This window comes from Mus musculus, chromosome 7 (assembly GCF_000001635.26).
Source record: "Mus musculus strain C57BL/6J chromosome 7, GRCm38.p6 C57BL/6J".
NCBI lineage: Eukaryota > Metazoa > Chordata > Mammalia > Rodentia > Muridae > Mus > Mus musculus.
In genome coordinates, this window is record NC_000073.6 from 82,966,119 (window position 1) to 82,989,292 (window position 23,174).

General features: G+C 40.7%; 1 long non-coding RNA gene and 1 pseudogene across 1 annotated transcript in view; both read right to left on the minus strand.

The window, feature by feature from the left end:
• Nucleotides 1-5,273, minus strand: part of 4933430H16Rik (RIKEN cDNA 4933430H16 gene) — a 33,454-nt gene extending 28,181 nt beyond the window's left edge. The window contains exon 1 of the long non-coding RNA NR_045855.1: nt 5,149-5,273. This is a non-coding gene — a long non-coding RNA (RIKEN cDNA 4933430H16 gene). The remainder of the gene's footprint in view (nt 1-5,148) is intronic.
• Gm6112 (predicted gene 6112) lies at nt 271-1,194 on the minus strand (annotated as a pseudogene).
• Nucleotides 5,274-23,174: the final 17,901 nt, after the last annotated feature.

Here is a 23,174-nt window from a genome sequence, read left to right on the forward strand (position 1 = left end):
TTTTTTGCAATTACAGAGTGGTATTCAGTTAACAGAACAATAATTATCTTTGTATAAGCTGCATCAGAGACAACTGAAGTTAAAAAAAAAACCCAAAAATAAAACCAAAAGGAAAAAAACAAAAAAATACCCCCAAAACAAAAATCAAACTACTGTCTCCATATATAACGAATTTGTGCTGTGCACCAAAAAGAACCTGCTTTAAATTTCCATGCCAATTTATAACCCCCAGACTGTACCAGGCAAGGTTAGTGGCTATTGAAAATACCGCCGGGACAGGGCTATTTAAAGACACATTTAGTAGTGTGTTAACTATACAAAAAAAAAAAAAAAAAAAGACACTGTACAGTTTAAAAACAAATCTTACATAGCCTTACATTTCAATTTTATTCTTTAAAGGGAGTGAGTTGTGTACAGGGGGGTTAAATGCTTTATAGACAAGGAAAAACTACACTAGAACCAACTTATTCATCATCTTCTTCATCATCTTCATCTTCCTCCTCTTCTTCATCCTCTTTATCCTCCTCCTCCTCATCTTCCTCTTCCTTCTTTTTCTTGCTCTTTTCATCCTTGATCACCCACTTTTTCGCTGCATTAGGTTTTCCTTTAGCTCTGTAGGCAGCAATATCCTTCTCATACTTCTCCTTCAGCTTGTCAGCCTTCTTATAGGGCTGCTTGTCATCTGCTACAGTGTTGTTTTACATCTCTCTTAGTTTCTTTGCAACATCACCAATGGATAGCCAGGATGCTCACCTTTGATTTTGGGGCAGTACTCAGAACAGAATAAGAAGAAGGCCAAAGAAGGCCTCTTGGGTGCATTGGGGTCCTTGAACTTCTTTTTGGTCTCCCCTCTGGGGGTGTGTGTGCAGGTTTTCATTTCTCTTTTATAATGAGCCTTGTCAGCCTTTGCCATATCTTCAAATTTCCCCTTTACTTTAGTGGACATGGTCTTCCACCTCTCTGAGCACATCTTGGAGAATTCTGAGAAGTTGACAGAAGCATCCCGGTGCTTCTTCTTGTGCTCCTCCTGGCAGGTTTGTACAAAGAATGCATATGAGGACATTTTGCCTCTCGGCTTCTTAGGATCTCCTTTGCCCATGTTTAGTTGATTTTCCTCTGCAAGGCACAGAGTTGCTCAGTGTCTGTCCGCTCTCACTTGCCCCGGCACTGTCTTTATGGAACTCAATGTACTGCCTTAAAGACTTTTTTAGAATTTAATGAAAATGAAGACACAGCATACCAAAACTTATGGGACACAATGAAAGCAGTGGTAGGAGAAAAACTCATAGCTCTAAGTGCTTCCAAAAGAAACTGAAGAGAGCTTACACTAGCAGTTTGACAGTGCACCTGAAAGAATAGAACAAAAAAAAAAAAAAAACAAAAAACAAATATGCCTAAGAGGAGTAGATGGCAAGAAATAATCAAACTCAGGACTGAAATCAACCAAATAGAAATAAAAAGAGTCAACAAAACCGGGAGTTGGTACTTTGAGAAAATCAATAGTTAAACCCTTATTCAGACTAACTAGAGGGCACAGACAGTATCCAAATTAATAAAATCAGAAATGAAAAGGGAGACATAACAATGGAAACTATGGAAACTCAAAAATCATCAGATCCTATTACAAAAAATTACACTCAACTAAATTGAAAAATCTAGATGAAATGGACAATTTTCTAGATACATACAAGGTGCCAAAGTTAAAACAAGATCAGGTAAACCATCTAAACAGTTCCATAACCCCCAGAGAAATAGAAGCAGCCATTAATAGTCTTCCAACCCAAAAGAGCCCAAGACCAGATGGGTTTAGTGGAGAATTTTATCAGACCTTTAAAGACGACCTAATACCAATACTCTTCAAACTATTCCACGAAATAGAAACAGAAGGTACACTACCCAATTCATTCTATGAAGCCACAATTATGCTTATACCTAAATCACACAAAGACCAAATGAAGAAAGAGAACTTCAGACCAATCTCCCTTATGAATACTGATATAAAAATACTCAATAAAATTCTTGCCAACTGAATTCAAGAACACATAAAAAGAATCATTCCCCACGATCAAGTAGGCTTCATCCCAGGAATGCAGGGATTGTTCAATCTATGAAAATCCATCAATGTCATCCACTACATAAACAAACTCAAAGGGGGAAAAACAAACAAACACATGATCATTTCATTACATGCAGAAAGGCATTTGACAAAATTCAGCATCCCTTCATGTTAAAAGTCTTGGAAAGATCAGGAATTCAAGGCCCATACCTAAACACAACTTGAAGCAATCCCACTAAAATCAGGGACTAGACAAGGCTGCCCACTCTCTCCCTATCTATTCAACATAGTATTTGAAGTTCTAGCTAGGGCAATTAGACAACAAAAGTAGGTCAAAGGGTTGCAAATTGGACAGGAAGAAGTCAAAACATCACTACTTGCAGATAATATGATAGTATACTTAAGTGACCCTAAAAATTCCACCAGAGAACTCCTAAACCTGATAAACAACTTCAGCAAAGTGGCTGGATATAAAATTAACTCAAACAAATCAGACAGCATTTTTACAAATGGTGCTGATTCAACTGGAAGTCAGCATGTAGAAGAATGCAAATTGATTCATTCTTATCTCCTTGTACAAAGCTCAAGTCCAAGTGGATCAAGGAACTTGTCCATAGAAAACCAAAGAAACTTATAGAGGAGAAAGTGGGGAAGAGCCTCAAACATATGGATACAGGGGAAAAATTCCTGAACAGAACACCAATGGCTTGTGCTGTAAGATAAAGAATCAACAATTGAAACAATTGAAACCTCATAAAATTGCAGAGTTTCTGTAAGACAAAGGACACTTTCAACAAGACAAAAAGGCAACCAACAGATTGGGAAAATATCTTTACCAGTCCTATATCCAATAGAGGGCTAATACCCAATATGTACAAAGTACTCAAACAGACTTCTGAGAACCAATTAACCCTATTAAAAATGGGGTACAGAGTTAAACAAAGAATTCTCAACTGAGGACTACTGAATGGCCGAGAAGCACCTAAAGAAATGTTCAACATCCTTAGTCATCAGGAAAATGCAAACCAAAACAACCCTGAGATTCCAACTCACACCATTCAAAATGGCTAAGATCAAAAACTCAGATGAAAGCAGATGCTGGTGAGGATGTGGAGAAAGAGGAACACTTCATTGCTGGTGGGAATGCAAGCTGGTACAACCCCTCAGGAAATCAGTTTGTTGGTTCCTAAGAAAACTGGACATAGTATTACCTGAGGACCCAGCTATACCATTCCTGAGCATATACCCAGAAGATACTCAAACATGTAATAAGGACACATGCTCCACTATGTTTATAGCAGCCTTATTTATAATAGTCAGGAGCTAGAAAGAATCCAGATGTCCTTCAACAGATGAATGGATACAGAAAATATGGTACATTTACACAGCAGAGTACTACTCAGCTACTAAAAATGATGAATTTATGAAACTCTTAGGCAAATGGATGGTACTAGAAAAATATCTTCCTGACTGAGGTAACCCAATCACAAAAGAAAACACATGGTCTGCACTCACTGATAAGTGGATATTAACCCAAAAGTTCCAAATAACCAGGATACAATTCACAGACCACATGAAGCTCATTAAGAAGAAAGAGCAAAGTGAGGGTTCTGAGAACAAAATACTCTCAGGAGAAAATATGTAGATAAAGTGTAGAGCAGAGACTAAAGGAAAAGGCAGCCACCCAGAGGCTATCCCACCTGGTGATTCATCCCTTATACAGTTATCAAACCAGGACACTATTGTGGATGCCAAGAAGTGCATGCTGAAAGGAGCCTGATATAGCTGTCTCCTGAGAGGCCCTGTCAGAGCCTTACATATACAGAGGCAGATGTTAGTGGCTAACCATTGACCTGAGCTCTGGGTTACCAATAGAGGAGTTAGAGACGGGACTTAAGGAGTCGAAGGGGTTTGAAACACCATTGGAATAACAACAATATCAACCAACAGACCCCCCAGAACTCCCAGGGACTAAGCCATCAACAAAGGAGTACACATGGCTCCAGCTGCATATGTAGCAGAGGATGGTCTTGTCATGCATCAAATGAAGAAGAGGCCCTTGGTCCTATGAAGCCTGGATAGATGCCCCAGTGTAGGGGAATTGAGGGGAGGGAGGTGGGAGTGTGTTGGTGGGTGGGTGGGTGGGTGGGTGGAGGAACACCCTCATAGAAGCAGGGTGAGGGAGGATGTGAAAGGGTGTTTCTGAGAGGGAGGGAAACAGGGAAAGGGGATAACATTTGAAATGTAAAAAAAAAAAAAGAATCTCACCCTAGCTGCCTGGAAGTAAGTCTTCCACTAGCAGCCTTCAAATGAAGATGTAGAACCCTCAGCTCTGCCTGCACCATGCCTGCCTGGATGCTGCTCTGCTCCTACCTTGATGATGATGGACTGAACCTCTGAACCTGTAAGCCAGCCCAATTAAATGTTGTCCTTTATAAGACTTTCATTGGTCATGGTGTTTGTTCACAGAAGTAAAACCCTAAGACAGCAGGCATCTGAGATTTTCAGGGGATTGAAAGTAGAGAAACCAGAAGGGAAAAATTCAAAAGAAAACACGAAACATTTCTGCATCTGTGTCTTGTTCCTTGCTATTCATTTTTTTTAGGTTCTGTCTCTACAGCTGCCTCCCCCCATCAGGCCCTCTGACTGACTGTGGCTTCTTAACTATAAATTGTGGTTACTTTTGAACACATACCATTGCTTTAGCTGGATGATGAGCTCAGAGGAAGCAGAAGATGTGAGCAATTTATAAATTTACTTTTTCAATAAATAATTTTGGAGTCCAGTAAATAATTTTTGAGGGTCTATTTCATGTCAGGTATAGGCTGTTTGCTCAGAGTTGAGGGAATTTTGTTGGATGGGATCAGTGTAATGAGATTTCCTGAGGTTTATCCTCCACGCAGGGATTCATGTACTTCTGACAAGGCTTTAGAGCTAGGATCCATGGAGGTGCCTTAGCAATGCCAGGAAGTGAGAGACACTTGGAGGGGATGTTCGTCATTGGGGTCAGGGTGGACAGAACAGAAAGATGAAGATGCTCTGAGGAACACCATGCAGAGGAACCATGCGCTAGTCACCTTCTTCCTACCTACCTGATTCCTGACAAGAAGGAGCTTAAGGGGTTTCTTTGGCTTCCCATTTGGAGGATAAAGCCCATCTTCGAGGGGAAGACATGGCGGAAGGCACTTCCATCATGGCAGGCATGTGCCGTTGGACTGCCTCTCCTCTGTCCTGATGAAACAGGAAGCAGAATGCTGACAGGAAGTGCTGCCAGACTGTAAAACCCCAAGCTCCGCCCTATTGCCTACTCACTTCCGCTGTTGAGGCCCTACCTTTACCACAATCTTCCTCAGACAGAACCAGCAAATGGGGACTAAGTATTCAAACACTCAGGCCTATTTGGGGTTGGGGGTTGGGGTGGGAGGTGCTTTTCTTATTAATGGTACAACAACCACCAGGCCATACTTGGAGGCAGTAACACTTGGTAACACATGAATAACTTCAGTGTCCTTCTGTGTGTGAGTCTTCATTCCCAGTGTTCGCAGTGGCCCTTTGAATGCTGTGAGCTACACCACCTAGCTGGTGACTGTAGTGTGGAGGAGAGTTAGCTGTGTTAGTATATTCGAGGTTATGATTCTCTAGATGCTCTACTGCTTTTGCAGGCATCCCCCAGTCTCTTTCCCTGAGAGGCCTAGACTCTGAGTTTATGTTTAGTTCACACACTGATAAATTCCTGTTTAATGACTGAAAAATTCCAGGAGTGCCTCTGCAGAGATTAAACAGGTAAAACTGGACGAAAGGCCATCTCTCCTGGGCATCTCTCATCGGGCCGTTGCTTTTTTATGTTTGGAGTTAGCTACTGAGACAAAAATGGAAATATCTTAACTTCTGAGTCCCCGAGACTGTCAAAATTTCGAGTGCTGAAGCAGACATCATGAGATTGGAATTTGATAGAGACGCATGTGCTGTCCATTAGTACAGTTGTGTGGCAATTGGAAACACCTCAAGCAACTGAAATGACGTGGAATAATACTTCTAGGGTTTGTATTAGCCAACAAACTGCTGCTTTCTTCTCTTCCTGCCCACGATCCTTCCCCTCCTCCTCCCCTTCCTCCTCCTTCTCTTTCTGTAGAACTGGAGAGTGTCTGCTCCCCTATTTGAATGGCAGACCAGCCTCACACATTATACATAAAAATCACCAATCCTATGGGTTTCACATTAGCAAGCTTCACACAGGGTCCCCCTGCTCAACGAATGCATTAGCTCGAGTTTTTCTAAAGCCCCATTTATCTGTCAAGTGCACCTGTCACTAGGTGTCCTCCATCTGCTTAATTGAAGATATTTTTCTGAGGTCATCTGTTTTTCTTCAGAAGGTTAAAGGTTCTCCGCAATTTTCCCTGCTCAACTCCATCTGTGGACGTTCTCAGCCTGCCCTCAAAGAAACACTGCAGGCTCTGTTTTAAAGTCTTAGTTGGTTTCCCCCTGGGGTATATACATTGACTTCTTAAGGTCTTGTAATTCACTTGAAAATTCACGTTTACTCACACTAATAAAATTTCCTTCCCGCTCTATATTTCTCTGCATTACATCATCTCATTAAATGTTCGACTCGCTCAGGCTTGGATTTCCCCCAAAGATTGTGGGAAATTTTTGACTGGCTCCATGAGATGAGCCCTTATTCTGCTGTGCTCTAAAAATAGTCGCACTGCACTGTAAAAACATATTGCAAGCAACTTAGATTAGTGTCTTTCTTCTGTACTCAGCAGCCAGTAGATGATGGGGTGGGAAGGGGCCTTGGAGATCATCCGAGCAAACCTTGGGGCACACGGATGAGAAAGAGAGTCCCCGGTGTGCCAGGAAAGGATTGGCTTGTGGTTCACTTGGAATCTCTTTTGCTCCAGACCTAGAACTCACAGCCCTCGATTCCCTCTTAGGAGGAGAAAATGTTCAACTTTGATACGTTAGAGAACAGGAGAGTTCTGATTTCCTACAGACATGAACAGGAATTCCAACTCGTCACTTCATAGCTAAGTTGTCCCTGTGAGATCTCAGCATACCACATCCATTCTCTTATCTCTAAAATGGGTACAATAGTTATAGTCTCTTCCTAGAGACTTTATAATAAGTAAGCAATACAGTCTGTGCAAAGATACCAGGGCAGCATCTGCTACAAAGAGATGTCTTCCGGAAGATAGCAAGCATCATTCTTAGCATTTTAATATCTAACTGTAAGTATCTGATAGAGATTGGGTAAATACCCAATTAATACCCAATTTAATTAGTTGTTTGAAGCACTCTGGGGGAAATTATTGTCTTCTACAAACAAGTGTTTGAGATAGAAAGAAATCCATCCCTTTTGCCTCCCTCTCCTCTCCCATCCTCCACCCTACTCCTCTCTCTGTGTAAGCTTGCCCTGCCGTTTTGAATCCACAGATTTGATGTTCAGGTGTCTGGTCCTGTAGTTATGGCAGGTTGCCACTGTTAGTGGGTTTTTAGCCATAGGTCTGTAGTTTCATTTACCAAATAGGTATCAAAATAAGAGGTCATCAGTACAAGTTTCCATTCACGTCCATTTAAAAGTGGAGCACATCCTTACCACGTGCCCAGGTTAGCGAAGCTTGACAGGACTCTGATGTCCTGTCAATCCATCTTTTACTTTAAGGATCAATTTGGATTCAGCTTTGTGTGACCAACACCAGTCGGGGAAACAGAACACTGTAGTAACCATACCCCACATACCTGTTTTGTTTCTTTTGAGACAATATGCTCTCTCTTCTCGAGCTAACACTTTTATAGCACTTTCCATTTTAAATTTGGTTTGCATAGCTCTACTTTGCGTCTATCTTCTGCCTTATATTGTGGTTTTGAGATTCATCCGTATTACCATGCAATCATAATGCACTTGAGTGTAGTATGTTTTAAATGATGTCATGATTTTTTTATCTAGTCTAATATTGATGAATATTTGACTCACTCACAATATTCTTCTCATGTATTTTGGAGCATATATGCATGCAGCTCATTTGAGTTATGCAGGGGATAAGCTGGCTTATGTACCATATATACCTTTAGTACATGCTTACAGTTTTTAAAAATAAAGATTTATTTATTTATTTATTTATTTATTTATTTATTTATTTATTATGCATAGTGTTCTGCCTGTATTTATGCCTGCCAGCCAGGAGAGGGCACCAGACCTCATTACAGATGGTTGTGAGCCACCATGTGGTTGCTGGGAATTGAACTCAGGACCTCTGGAAGAGCAGACAGTGCTTTTAACCTCTGAGCCATCTCTCCAGCCCAATATACTTAGAGTTTTATCAAGTGGTTATATTGGTAAACTCTACATCAGCTGTCCACAAGAATTCTAGATTCCCAATATTTTTTCTAATAAGTGACATCATCACACTAAATTTGTCTTTTGAGTCAAGGTTTCATGATATAACCTGGCTGGATTAGATCTCTTTATGTGGATTAGGCTGGCCTTGAACTAATAGAGATGCATCTGCCTTTGCCTGCCAAGGACTGGGGGTTAAATGCAAGTAGCACCATGCCTACCTACATTACGTTTAAAAAGGTTGTAGCTTGCTCATCGAGGAAACTCATTGTAGTTTGATGTGTATTTGCTTGAGAATTGATGCCATGGGGAACATTTTCATGTATTTGTTAGCCATTTCAATGAACTGTTTTGTGGAATTCTCTTCACGATTGTTGCCTAGGGCTGAATAGACACCTGTTGTCTCTCTTCTGACAACTGATATATAGAGATTATATATACGATAATAGATTCTAGATGAAAAATCTTGTCTCTTATTGACACTCGTAGTAGCGTCTCTTGAACAAAAATTCTTAATTATTGAAGTCTAACTTGCTAATCTTTTCCTTATTGTTTATGTGTCCTGCGTGTATATTTTAATAAAATGGACTGCTCCCAGAGGTGTGGATTTTGCTGTCTCCTCTATAACTTATTGAGCTGCAGCCTTGTATTACTTTCTTATGATGATTGCATCTATAATCCACATGGAGTTGCTTTTTTTTCTGTCAAGAGACACAGACCAAGCTTCATCTTTACTTTTCTGGATATGACTCAGCCTAGCTCCAGAATGCAGGATGGAAAAGGCCATCCGTTGTGGACTGTGTTAGGAGCTTGTTTTGGCCATCACTCGTATGACTTCCATGCAGTTCCCTCGGTTTCTTTTCTGGAACCAAGCCAGATCTGTGCATTCTTAAGTCCTAAAGTTTTGCTGGGGAGGGGGAGGAGGAAGAACACCTGCAAGTTAACATATTAAGTCCTTCCATGTCTTCAAGTTCAGTTTGGAAAGTCTTTGTCTTCTTGCATTTTCATACACATTTTGGAATCGTTCTGTCCATTTCCATAGGAGGACCTGCTGGATTTTATTTAAGATCACATTTACACTACAGAGTCTTTCAGGCAAACTGACATTTGTAGATATTAAGTCCTCGGATGTTGATTATAGTAATAATTCCAATTATCTTAGGTCATTTAAAATTCCTCCCAATAACATTGAGTTATTTTAACTTACGTGTAGAGTATGCAGGTGTGTGTGCATGTATCTTTGTATGTGTGTGTATCTCTGTGTGAGAGAGAGACAGAGAGACATAGAGACAGAGAGAGAAAGAGGAAGAAAGGGAGGGAGGGAAGGAGGAAGAGCAAGACTTTCATTGCTAACATTTTGCTCAATCCTTTGAACTCTCACCTTTTCTCTTCCTTTCCATTGACTAGAATTTGCAGAATGACGAGCAACAGTAATGGTGACACGGCATCTGTCCTAAGCATAAGTATATGGAGTTCAGTCTATCCCTGTTAACTGTGATGACTATATTATTTGTGTTGTGAGGGCCTTGAATTACATTAAAAAGATTTCCTTTGCTTTTCAACTTGCTCAAAGCTCACCTAAAACAAAACAAAACAAAAACAAACACGACAAAGCAAAACAATGAACAAGTGATAAATGTCTCAAATGTGGCTTTTCTTACCTAACCCAGGATCGGGTATGGCACTTTGCATTAATATATTGGTTAATATTTTTCATTTTGGCTTGTTTGTTTGTTTGTTTTTCGAGACAGGGTTTCTCTGTGCAGTCCTGACTGTCCTGGAACTCACTTTGTAGACCAGGCTGGCCTCGAACTCAGAAATCCGCCTGCCTCTGCCTCCCGAGTGCCGGGATTAAAGGTGTGTGCCACCACGCCCAGCCTTATTTTTCATTTTTGAATGTTAAACCAAGAGTGCATTTGTGAAATAAACTTAACTTGAGTGAACTTTATTAACTTCCTTTTTATGTATAACTAAATTTGATTTGCTATTATTTTGATTTTCATTTCCATGTCTATGCCCAAGAGGGTGGTCAACTCATGTTCTTCCCTAACAGATGTTTGAGTTTATGATTTTGCTCTCAAGGTGTGTTGGATGAGAATAAAATACTTGGGAACTTTTCTAGTCTCTGGAAAAGTTTGTAAGCTAGATGTTCTCTTTTCAGATGTTTGAAGTTATGCCAACTTAGAGCTTGTTTCTGTGGGAGCGATGAGAGTAGTGGTTCTCAGTTGTGGGTTGTGACCTCCTTTCGGGAGCGTTGAATGACCTTTTCACAGAAGTCTCATATCAGATGCCCTGCATATCAGATATTCACATTATGATTCAAAACAGTAGAAAGATTACAGTTATGAAGTAGCAATGAAAATAACTTTATGGTTGAGAGTCACCACAACATGAGGAACTATATTGGACCGCAGCACTAGGAAGTTGAAAACCACTGGTTTAGAAGAATAAGCCATATTTCTTTCATACATAGAAGAATACTCTAACTTTCTATTTTTACCTTTGTTAGTTCTGGCAAGTTTTGATGTTTCAAATACTACAAGTTTTTATTGATAAATGTGGTGTTCCTGATACAATTATCCTACTACCATCAAGACTATTGGCTGGGGTCATATCTCAGTTGGTAGATTGCTTGCCTAACATGCCAAACATGGGCTTCCCCTCCTTCTTTGGAATCCTATAAACTGAGGATGGTGGTGATTGAACATGCTTGTATTCTTACCACCTGAGACGTGGAGGCAGCAGGATCAGAAGTTCAATATCATACTCAGCTACTTACTGAGTTTCAGACTAGCCTGGGCTACATGAAATCCTATCTCAAAACAAAACAATCTTACCTCTATCCCTAAAATCCTCCACTGGTGATCAGCTTGAACCCATAACTATTGTGACTTTCTTTAATTTTGAATTTTCCTCCCTGTATCTGATTTTTTTTTTTTGCAGTATCTGTTCTATTGGAATTTGAACCACATGTCACTAAAGTTAAGCAGACTGTTTTTAAATTCTGCAAGAGGTGCTCTTATTGCAGAATCTTAAACTCATTCTGCACATCATGTTCTCTGCTCACTCTGCTTTGGAAACTGGCAATGCCTCCTGTCTTCAGCCAGGATACTTGCTCAAGCAGCACAAGTAATGGGTAGACACCATTGGAGCAAAGGTATGAGGCACAAAGACAGCCAAGCTCAGGCATGCAGGAATAACAGTGACCACTAAGTCAATTCAATTTTATCTTATTTTACTTGTTTTTTGTATGTTATACATATATTATTTAAATTTTACTTTAGTATACAAAATAATGGGTGTTATCATGCCATATATATATACATATACTTTAATATCTTTATATATTTATTATCTTTATATATTTATTATCTTTATAATATACTTTAATACTCCATATACTTTAATATCATTCTTTCCCCTCCCCAATTACACAATTCTGCATCCCGTCCTTCTAGGTGGTACCCTTCTTTCATCTAGTTCATCCTGCTTTCTGTTCTTTTACCTGTATTCTATTACTTTCAATTTCCCCTATTTTTTTGTTTTTTGTTTTGTTTTTTTTTCTTGTTTTTCTTTTTTTTAATTAGGTATTTATTTCATTTATATTTCCAATGCTATCCCAAAAGTTCCCCACATGCTCCCCACCCTCCCACTCCCACTTCTTGGCCCTGACATGCCCCTGTACTGAGGCATATAAAGTTTGCATAACCAATGGGCCTCTCTTTCCACTGATGGCCGACTTCTTCTGATATATATGCAGCTAGAGACACGAGCTCTGGGGGGTACTGGTTAGTTGATATTGTTGTTCCACCTATAGGGTTGCAGATCCCTTTAGCTCCTTGGGTACTTTCTCTAGCTCCTCCATTGGGGGCCCTGTGGTCCATCCAATAGCTGACTGTGAGCATCCACTTCTGTGTTTGCCAGGCCCCTGCATAGTCTCACAAGAGACAGCTATATCTGGGTCCTTTCAGCAAAATCTTGCTAGTGTATGCAATGGTGTCAGCCTTTTGGAAGCTGATTATGGGATGGATCCCCGGATATAGCAGTTTCTAGATGGTCCATCCTTTCATCTCAGCTCCAAACTTTGTCTCTGTAACTCCTTCCATGGGTGTTTTGTTCCCAATTCTAAGAAGGGGCAAAGTGTCCACACTTTGGTCTTCGTTCTTCTTCAGTTTCATGCATTTAGCAAATTGTATCTTATATCTTGGGTAATCTAAGTTTCTGGGCTAATATCCACTTATCAGTGAGTACATATTGTGTGAGTTCCTTGGTGATTGGGTTACTTCACTCAGGATGATGCCCTCCAGTTCCATCCATTTGCCTAGGAATTTCATAAATTCATTCTTTTTAATAGCTGAGTAGTAATCCATTGTGTAAATATACCACATTTTCTGTATCCATTCCTCTGTTGATGGGCATCTGGGTTCTTTTTTAAAGATTCCTTTCTCCCTTTTCGTGATCTCCTTTCTATAATACACACACACACACACACACACACACACACACACACGAAAAATTATTTTATTTCTTTGACTTTTTTTTTTTGATACAGGATTAGGCCTGGTGGTTTGTAATTTGTTATGTTGGCTAGGTTGGCCTAGAGATACATCTACTCTTATCTTCCTAATTCTGGGATTAAAGAAGGCATGAACAATGCCCAGATGATAATTATTTGTTTTTTTCAAAGACTTGTCTTTCTCTTTCTTTTTTCTTTTTTTTGTTTTTTTCTTTTAAAAAAATAATTAATTAACTAATTTATTATATACTCCATATTATATTTCCCCCATCTACCCTCCTACTGCTCCATATCCCAAACCTAATCCCCACCCCATATCTCCACGTGGCTGTCCCCACCCCTACCCCACCTGACCTTTAAACTCCCTGGGGCCTGCTAGAGGATTAGATGCATCATCTCTGAATGAACACAGACCTGACAGTCCTCTGCTGTATGTGTGTTGGGGGCCTCTTATCAGCTGGTGTATGCTGCCTGTTTGGTGGTCCAGTATTTGAGAGATCTCAAGGGTCCTGATTAATTGAGACTGCTGGTCCTCTTAGAGTCACCCTCCTCCTCAGCTTCAATCTTTCCCTAATTCAACAACAGGGGTCAGATGCTTCTTTTCCATTGGTTGGGTGCAAATATCTGCATCTGACTTTTTCTGCTGCTTGTTGGGTCTTCCAGAGTGTAGTCATGCTAAGTCCCTGTGATGGTTTGTATATTCTTGGACCAGGGAGTGGCACCATTTGGAGGTGTGGCCTTGTTGGAATAGGTGTGACCTGGTAGGAGTAGGTGTGTCACTGTGGGTGTGGGCTTAAGACTCTCACCCCAGTTGCCTGGAAGTCAGTTTTCCACTAGCAGCCTTTGCATGAAGATGTAGAACTCTCAACTCTGCCTGCGCCATGCCTGAATGGATACTGCCATGCTCCCACCTTGATGATAATGGACTTAACCTCTGAACCTGTAAGCCAGCACCAATTAAATGTTGTTTTTATAAGACTTGCCTTGGGGTCACAAATCCCTTACGGTCAGCGCCAGCACCAGTCACCTTGGGTGCGGAGTCAGTGGACACCCCCCAAGGTCCTGAGAGGACTCTCCACACAATCTTAGGACCACCGGTGAGTGGAACACAACTTCTGTTCCATTCCAATCGCGCAGGACCTGGGACAGCATTAGGGAAGCAGTAAACCCGGCCTGACCAGGGTCACAAGTCCCTTCTGGTCAGCGCCAGCACCAGGTCACCTGGGCAAGGAGTTGAAGGACACCCCCAAGGTCCCTGGAGGACAGCTTCTGAGGCAGACCCCGTTTCGGGCTCCGTTTCGGACATCTGGGCACATTCCCTGCCAGAGAACAGGTGTCCTCCCTGCCCAGGAGCACCTGGGGAAGCCATCTTGGTTCCCGGATTCCTTCAAGACTAGTCTGCACAGGGGAGAGTGTGGACTACAGAAGCTAACAACTTCTGGGACAGGCCCTGTTTCAGGCCTTCATCTTCTGCCAGGAGGCAGGTCTGAACGCTAGATATCTGTGCACCTTCCCTGCAAGAGGAGAGCTTGACTGCAGAGAGTGCTCAGACCACTGAAACTCAGGAGAGAGCTAGTCTCCCAGGTCTGCTGATAGAGTCTAACAGAATCACGAGAGGAACAAGCTCCAACCAGAGACAACTATAACAACTAACTCCAGAGATTACCAGATGGGAAAAGGCAAAGTAAGAATCTTACTTACAGAAACCAAGACCACTCACCATCATCAGAATGCAGCACTCCCACCTCACCCAGTCCTGGGCACAACAACACACCAGAAAACCTAGACCCGGATTTCAAAGCATATCTCATGATGCTGGTAGAAGACATCAAGAAGGACTTTAATAACTCACTTAAAGAAATACAGGAGAGCACTGCTAAAGAGTTACAAGTCCTTAAAGAAAAACAGGAAAACACAACCAAACAGGTAGAAGTCCTTAAAGAAAAACAGGAAAACACATCCAAACAGGTGATGGAAATGAACAAAACCATACTAGACCTAAAAAGGGAAGTAGACACAATAAAGAAAACCCAAAGTGAGGCAACGCTGGAGAGAGAAACCCTAGGAAAGAAATCTGGAACCATAGATGCCGCATCAGCAACAGAATACAAGAGATGGAAGAGAGAATCTCAGGTGCAGAAGATTCCATAGAGAACATCGGCACAACAATCAAAGAAATTGCAAAATGCAAAAGGATCCTAACTCAAAACATCCAGGAAATCCAGGACACAATGAGAAGACCAAACCTACGGATAATAGGAATTGATGAGAATGAAGATTTTCAACTTAAAGGGCCAGCTAATATCTTCAACAAGATAATAGAAGAAAACTTCCCAAACATAAAGAAAGAGATGCCCATGATCATACAAGAAGCCTACAGAACTCCAAATAGACTGGACCAGAAAAGAAATTCCTCCCGACACATAATAATCAGAACAACAAATACACTAAATAAAGATAGAATATTAAAAGCAGTAAGGGAGAAAGGTCAAGTAACATATAAAGGAAGGCCTATCAGAATTACACCAGACTTTTCACCAGAGACTATGAAAGCCAGAAGAGCCTGGACAGATGTTATACAGACACTAAGAGAACACAAATGCCAGCCCAGGCTAATATACCCAGCCAAACTCTCAATTACCATAGATGGAGAAACCAAAGTATTCCACGACAAATCCAAATTCACACAATATCTTTCCATGAATCCAGCCCTTCAAAGGATAATAACAGAAAAGAAGCAATACAAGGACGGAAATCACACCCTAGAACAAGCAAGAAAGTAATCCTTCAACAAACCTAAAAGAAGACAGCCACAAGAACAGAATGCCAACTCTAACAACAAAAATAAAAGGAAGCAACAATTACTTTTCCTTAATATCTCTTAATATCAATGGACTCAATTCCCCAATAAAAAGACATAGACTAACAGACTGGCTACACAAACAGGACCCAACATTTTGCTGCTTACAGGAAACCCGTCTCAGGGAAAAAGACAGACACTACCTCAGAATGAAAGGCTGGAAAACAATTTTGCAAGCAAATGGTCTGAAGAAACAAGCTGGAGTAGCCATTCTAATATTGAATAAAATCGACTTCCAACCCAAAGTTATCAAAAAAAGACAACGAGGGACATTTAATACTCATCAAAGGTAAAATCCTCCAAGAGGAACTCTCAATTCTGAATATCTATGCTCCAAATGCAAGGGCAGCCACATTCATTAAAGAAACTTTAGCAAAGCTCAAAGCACACATTGCACCTCACACAATTATAGTGGGAGACTTCAACACACCACTTTCATCAATGGACAGATCGTGGAGACAGAAACTAAACAGGGTCACAGTGAAACTCACAGAAGTTATGAAACAAATGGACTTAACAGTTATCTACAGAACATCGTAAAACAAAAGGATATACCTTCTTCTCAGCACGTCATGGTACCTTCTCTAAATTTGACCATATAATTGGCCACAAAACAGGCCTCAATAGATACAAAAATATTGAAATTGTCCCATGCATCCTATCAGATCACCATGGACTAAGGCTGAGCTTCAATAACAACATAAATAATAGAAATCCAACATTCACGTGGAAACTGAACAACACTCTTCTCATTGTACCTTGGTCAAGGAAGGAATAAAGAAAGCAATTAAAGACTTTTTAGAGTTTAATGATAATGAAGCCACAACATACCCAAACTTACGGGACACAATGAAAGCATTTCTAAGAGGAAAACTTATAGCTCTGCGTGCCTCCAGAAAGAAGCTAGAGAGAGCACACACTAGCAGCTTGACAACACACCTAAAAGCTCTAGAACAGAAGGAAGCAAATTCACCCAAGAGGAGTAGACGGCAGGAAATAATCAAACTCAGGGGCAAAATCAACCAAGTGGAAACAAGAAGATCTATTCAAAGAATCAACCAATCGAGGAGCTGGTTCTTTGAGAAAATCAACAAGATAGATAAACCCTTAGCCAGACTCACTAGAGGGCACAGGGAAAGCATCCTAATTAACAGAATCAGAAATGAAAAGGGAGACATAACATCAGATCCTGAAGAAATCCAAAACACCATCAGATCCTTCTAAAAAAGGCTATACTCAACAAAACTGGAGAACCTGGATGAAATGGACAAATTTCTAGACAGATACCAGTTACCAAAGTTAATTCAGGATCAGGTTAATGATCTCAACAGTCCTATATCCCCTAAAGAAATAGAAGCAGTCATTAATAGTCTCCCAACCAAAAAAAAAAAAAAAAAAAAGCCCAGGACCAGATGGGTTTAGTGCAGAGTTCTATCAGACCTTCAAAGAAGATCTAATTCCAGTTCTGCACTATTCCACAGAATAGAGGCAGAAGGTACTCTATCCAATTCATTCTATGAAGCCACAATTACTCTGATACCTAAACCACAGAAAGGCCCAACAAAGATAGAGAACTTCAGAACAATTTCCCTTATGAATATCTATGCAAAAATCCTCAATAAAGTTCTCGCTAACCGAATCCAAGAACACATCAAAACAATCATCCATCCTGACCAAGTAGGTTTCATTCCAGGGATGCAGGCATGGTTTAATATACGGAAATCCATCAAAGTAATCCAGTACATAAACAAACTCAAAGACAAAAACCACATGATCATCTTGTTAGATGCGGAGAAAGCATTTGACAAAATCCAACACCCATTCATGATAAAAGTCTTGGAAAGATCAGGAATTCAAGGCCCGTACCTAACCATGATAAAAGCAATCTACAGCAAACCAGTAGCCAATATCAAAGTAAATGGTGAGAAACTGGAAGCATTTCCACTAAAATCAGGCACTAGACAAGGCTGCCCACTTTCTCCCTACCTATTCAACATTGTACTTGAAGTCCTAGCCAGAGCAATTTGACACCAAAAGGAGATCAAGGGGATACAAATTGGAAAGGAAGAAGTCAAAATATCACTTTTTGCAGATGATATGATAGTATATATAAGTGACCCTAAAAATTCCACCAGATAACTCCTAAACCTGATAAACAGCTTCAGTGAAGTAGATGGATATAAAATTAACTCAAACAAGTCAATGGCCTTTCTATACACAAAGGATAAACAGGCTGAGAAAGAAACACCCTTCTCAATAGTTACAAATAATATAAAATACCTTGGCGTGACTCTATCTAAGGAAGTGAAAGATCTGTATGATAAGAACTTCATGTCTCTGAAGAAAGAAATTAAAGAAGATCTCAGAAGATGGAAAGATCTCCCATGCTCATAGATTGATAGGATCAATATAGTAAAAATGGCTATCTTGCCAAAAGCAATACACAGATTCAATTCAATCCCCATCAAAATTCCAACTCAATTCTTCAACGAATTAGAAAGGGCAATCTGCAAATTCATCTGGACTAACAAAAAACCTAGGGTAGCAAAAACTCTTCTCAAGGATAAAAGAACCTCAGGTGGAATCACCATGCCTGAATTAAAGCTGTACTACAGAGCAATTGTGATAAAAACTGCATGGTTCTAGTATAGCAACAGACAAGTAGACAAATGGAATAGAATTGAAGACCAAGAAATGAACCCACACACCTATGGTCACTTGATCTTTGACAAGGGAGCTAAAACCATCCAGTGGAAAAAAGACAGCATTTTCAGCAAATGGTGCTGGCACAACTGGCGGTTAACATGTAGAAGAATGCCAATTAATCCATTCCTATCTCCTTGTACTAAGGTCAAATCTAAGTGGATCAAGGAACTCCACACAAAACCAGAGACAGTGAAACTTATAGAGGAGAAAGTGGGGAAAAGCCTCGAAGATATGGGCACAGCGGAAAATTCCTGAACAGAACAGCAATGGCTTGTGCTGTAAGATCGAGAATCGACAAATGGGACCTCATAAAATTGCAAAGCTTCTGTAAGGCAAAAGACACAGTCACTAAGACAAAAAGGCTACCAACAGATTGGGAAAGGATCTTTACCTATCCTAAATCAGATAGGGGACTAATATCCAGTATATATAATGAACTCAAGAAGGTGGACTCCGGAAAATTAAATAACCCCATTAAAAAATGGGGCTCAGAGCTAAACAAAGAATTCTCACCTGAGGAATACCGAATGGCAGAGAAGCACCTGAAAAAATGTTCAACATCCTAATCATCAGGGAAATGCAAATCAAAACAACCCTGAGATTCCACCTCACACCAGTCAGAATGGCTAAGATCAAAAATTCAGGTGACAGCAGATGCTGGTGAGGATGTGGAGAAAGAGGAACACTCCTCCATTGTTGGTGGGATTGCAAGCTTGTACAACCACTCTGGAAGTCAGTCTGGAGGTTCCTCAGAAAATTGGACATAGTACTACCGGAGGATCCCAAAATACCTCTCCTGGGCATATATCCAGAAGATGTTCCAACCTGTAAGAAGGACACATGCTCCACTATGTTCATAGCAGCCTTATTTATAATAGCCAGAAGCTGGAAAGAACCCAGATTTCCCTCAACAGAGGAATGGATACAGAAAATGTGGTACATTTACACAATGGAGTACTACTCAGCTATTAAAAAGAAAGAATTTATGAAATTCCTAGGCAAATGGATGGAACTGGAGGGCATCATCCTGAGTGAAGTAACCCAATCACCAAGGAACTCACACAATATGTACTCACTGATAAGTGGATATTAGCCCAGAAACTTAGGATACCCAAGATATAAGATACATTTTGCTAAATGCATGAAACTGAAGAAGAACGAAGACCAAAGTGTGGACACTTTGTCCCTTCTTAGAATTGGCAACAAAACACCCATTGAAGGAGTTACAGAGACAAAGTTTGGAGCTGTGACGAAAGGATGGACCATCTAGAGACTGCCATATCTGGGGATCCATCCCATAATCAGCTTCCAAAAGGCTGACACCATTGCATACACTAGCAAGATTTTGCTGAAAGGACCCAGATATAGCTGTCTCTTGTGAGACTATGCAGGGGCCTAGCAAACACAGAAGTGGATGCTCACAGTCAGCTATTGGATGGATCATAGGGCCCCCAATGGCGGAGCTAGAGAGAGTACCCAAGGAGCTGAGGGGATCTTCAACCCTATGGGTGGAACAACAACATGAACTTGTGTCTCTTGCTGTATATGTATCAGAAGATGGCCTGGTTGGCCATCAGCGAAAAGAGAGGCCCATTGGTCATGCAGACTTTATATGCCTCAGTGCAGGGGAACACCAGGGCCAGGAAGTGGGAGTGGGTGTGTGGGTGTGTGTGTGGGGGGAGGGTGTGGGGGACTTTTGGGATAGCACTAGAGATGTGAATGAAGAAAGTACCTAATTTAAAAAAAAAAAAAAGACTTGCCTTGACCATGGTGTCTGTTCATAGCAGTAAAACCCTAACTGAAACAGTCCCTTTTTGTGAGTGCTCCATAGCCTCAGTAATTGTGTCAGGCCTTTGGACTGCCTGTTGAACTGAATCCCTCTTTGGACCTGTCACTGGACCTTCTTTTCCTCAGGATCCTTTCCATTTCCATTCCCATAATTTTTTCAGACAGGAACAATTATGGGTCAGAGTTGTGACAGTGGGATGCCCCCTCCCTCACTTGATGTTCTGTCTTCCTGCTGGAAGTGGGCTCTATAAGTTCCTTCTCTCTACTGTTGGGCATTTCATCTAAGGTTCCTCCCTTTGAGTCCCGAGGGCCTCTCAGCTCCCAGGTCTCTGGTGCATTCTGGAGGATCCCTCCAACCTCCTATTTCCCAAGGTTGCCTGTTTCCATTCTTTTTGCTGTCCCTCAGGGCTTCAGTCCTTTTCCTCACCCAACACAAGATCAGGTTCCCCACTCCCTACTACTTACCCTCTCTGCACCCCTGTCCACTTTAATTTAATTTCCTTCCTTCCTTCCTTCCTTCCTTCCTTCCTTCCTTCCTTCCTTCCTCTCTCTCTCTCTCTCTCTCTTTCTTTCTTTCTTTCTTTCTTTCTTTCTTTCTCTCTTTCTCTCCTCTCTCTCTCTTTCTTTCTTTCTTTCTTTCTTTCTTTCTTTCTTTCTTTCTTTCTTTCTTTCTTTCTTTCTTTCTCTCTTTCTCTCTCTTTCTCTTTCTTTCTTTCTTTCTTTCTTTCTTTCTTTCTTTCTTCCCTCCCTCCCTCCCTTCCTTCCTTCCTTTCTTTTGTTCTTTTGTTCTTTCTTTCTCTCTTTCTTCTATGTGTGTGTTTGGGCATGCATGTGTATATACACATGTGTATGTTGCATCATGTGCATGGAGGAACATATAGAGTTCAGGAAAGAAGTCTGAAGCCTGGAGATGGAGTCCCAGTTCATTGTGAGCTATTATGTGAGTGCTGGGAAGAACACCCAGGTCCTCTCTAAGAGTAGCCAGTGCTCTTAATTGCTGAGCCATGTTTTCAGCTCCCTTGGCATTAACAATTTTAAATCTAGGTTTTTGCATACAGAGAAAACATCCATAGTTTTTTTTCTCAAATCTGACTTATTTTGCTTAAAGTGATCATTTTAATTATATCCATTTCCCTGCAAATTTCACGATTTGATTTTTCCCTTTATAAATTTATAAAATTCCATTATATATAAGTATCACATTTTCTTTATCCCTCTGATCATGGACCTCTGGGCATGCACACACAGGCATGTACACATGTGTACACATGTATGTACATACATGCCCAAGGCCTCCACTGCCTTCTCTGCAGCCAAAAGGAAAATGTGACTCTCATTTGTTGTGATTCACTTTTGGCATATTGAGTTGTAGTTTGAAGTACTTGGATTACTGCTATGTGAATTAGAATAGGAGGAAATGAAAGATTCTTAGTGTGTCCCCTGCCCACTGGCATAAGTTTAGAAATAGAGAAGGGCTTCATGTATCCAGTACAGCTGGAGACTGGAAAGTTTTACTTAGTAACTTGCTGATCAAGCCAGCTCAGTCAGTCAACAGGGTCTCAAGTGAGGGAGTGAAGATTGAAAAAGAAAAACAGATAAACTTACAACATGACTCCAGCCCATACTGAGGCTGACACAACTTTATTTCTCTCCAGCCTGCTTTTATATCATTCCAGGTATGTTCAAAAAAACATGGTCAGTTCTTAGATCAAAGACAAAGTAATCAAGCGAAGTAGTAAACAAAGAGATCACATAAAATAATAAGTAAGTAAGGTAGCAAGCAAAAGGATCACACAAGGTAATAATTAAATAAAGTAGTAAACGAAGCCCCGTGGTCACTGTTTCTAATATTCTAATATTCTGAGCCTAGTTCCTTGTCTGAACCCAGTGACAAATGCCAAATTCCTAGAAGCGGCACAAAAGCTCTCAACAACTTGCTAGGAACCAGGGATAACTTCTGTTTCACAGAACTTAGAGGAAACCTTCCACCATAAAGTAAGGTAATTTGAGTAAAATGAGACCAACGGCAGTTCTCTTCCCATTGAAGGCTATATCTGTCTGTCTGCATTTTCCATCTCTTTATCCATTGATTTTTGGTTTATGATTCCTGGATTGTGTGAATGGGGAGTCAACAATATGGCAACTGGACAAAAAGCTCTGGCAAGGAAGCCAGAAGACACAGTTTCCAAGTAGAAAGCCAGGCATTCTTCTCAGGCTGCATCGTTGCAAATCCCAAGGAAGTTGGTTGGAATTGGGCAGAACCATAGGAAGCAGGGAGGGATGCTGAGCCAAGCCAAGCCACACATGCTGTTGATGAGCAGTTGGTGAGAGTAAGACTGCTCTCTCCTGGATCAAAGGTCCAAACATAGACAAGAGAGAACATGGGATTCAGGAGGCAGGGAACAGTGTTTCTTGGGAGACATTTCTTTATTATAGGAACCAGTGAAATTGTTGAGAAATATCTGACTGACATGCAATAAACTCCAGGAAGTCAAAGATGAGATGAAAACATAACGGACTTTGATGAAAAGGGAGATGATTGTGATAAGACAAGCTTTTAAGGAAACTAAGATTTAATGACTTTTTAAATTGTTGATAACAGATCTGGAAGCAAGAACTTACAAAAAAATGTACAGCATCTTGAGTTCCTCCTCAATTGATGTGGTTCCCAAAGCTGCCTCTCCATCCGGCACCCCTCCCACCTTTGGACAGATGTTTCAAGTCATTCAGAATATATTTTTGAAATGTATAATTAGGCAATTTCAGTGAAAAGAAAATTATAAATTTGGGCTTCTTCTTCTTCTCAAGTTTGGCTTTTCAAAGGGAACTACAGTCAATGAACTTCAAATGTGCTATCTAAATGACCGTACATCTTAATAAATATGGCCTCTTTATGAACTACTGCCTTTTA